The sequence below is a fragment of the Austrofundulus limnaeus genome, unplaced genomic scaffold, assembly GCF_001266775.1.
Source record: "Austrofundulus limnaeus strain Quisiro unplaced genomic scaffold, Austrofundulus_limnaeus-1.0 Scaffold57, whole genome shotgun sequence".
NCBI lineage: Eukaryota > Metazoa > Chordata > Actinopteri > Cyprinodontiformes > Rivulidae > Austrofundulus > Austrofundulus limnaeus.
The window spans coordinates 362176-363145 of NW_013952459.1; positions in this window are offsets into that span (position 1 = coordinate 362176).

Genomic DNA, 970 nt, shown 5'->3' on the forward strand with positions numbered 1-970 from the left:
GTTTGAAAGAAAGCACAAATTTGAAACTTGCCTGCTTCTAAACATGTACTCTTAAAAATATGCATATAAACTGGAGGCTGTGGGAGGGGCACAGTTTTTTTTTAGGGGTGTCCCATCAGTGAAGCCTCTTGTTTAAGTTAAACATACATAACATATCAGATCTTTTTGCCTACATTTTGTTTTCAGTTCCACTTTTCGGTTTTGAATAAACTGCCTTTAAACAAAAGTTTCTTTATGTTTTCTGTCGTCTGCCGTCTCAGTTCTGCTTACAACACAAAGTGTGATGAAAAAGAAGTTAGGAGGCTTGTTTGACAGATTAAGGAACTGAAAAACGTGCTTTTAATCATGCAATTAACAAGACATAGATGCTAATGCATGATTCAGTAAAAAAGAGAACATTGCAAGTTTTTTTGCTCTGTTTTATTTAGCTAATTTTTACATGCTGATCATGTAAACAGTTTGTTGCATTAAATCGAACCAGCCATGCATACAAGAAAACCTGTAATTTAGATTATTTATTTATTGCTAAGAAGTTAGAAAAAGCTGGGTGCTCTGCATTTACCTTACAGCCTTTTCAATTAGAGTAAAACACGTTTATATAAGGTTCTTAATGGACACCAAAGTAGAGTTTGACCTGTGTCCATTCACTGTGTAAGATTTGTGTGTTAGTCTGTGGCTCTATAACAACCCAGAGCTGAACAGGTTTTTACACCTGGATGTTAAATCTGACACATTCATGTTTCTCTTGGCTCTGAGGGGAGTGTTAGGACAAACTGCAGCTTAATTGCTCACCTGGCCGTCACTCTTAAAGCAAGTCCGAATGTTCTGTAAATAAACAGGATGTCAAGCGCTTTACTCTGAATTGCACGTGTGTAAGTTGTCATTATTTAGAGCAGCAGATGTTATTTTTTTAATTCCAGAGGAGATGTTTGTGACGGATCAATAACTTAATCAGTCTGTGTGGGGAGAG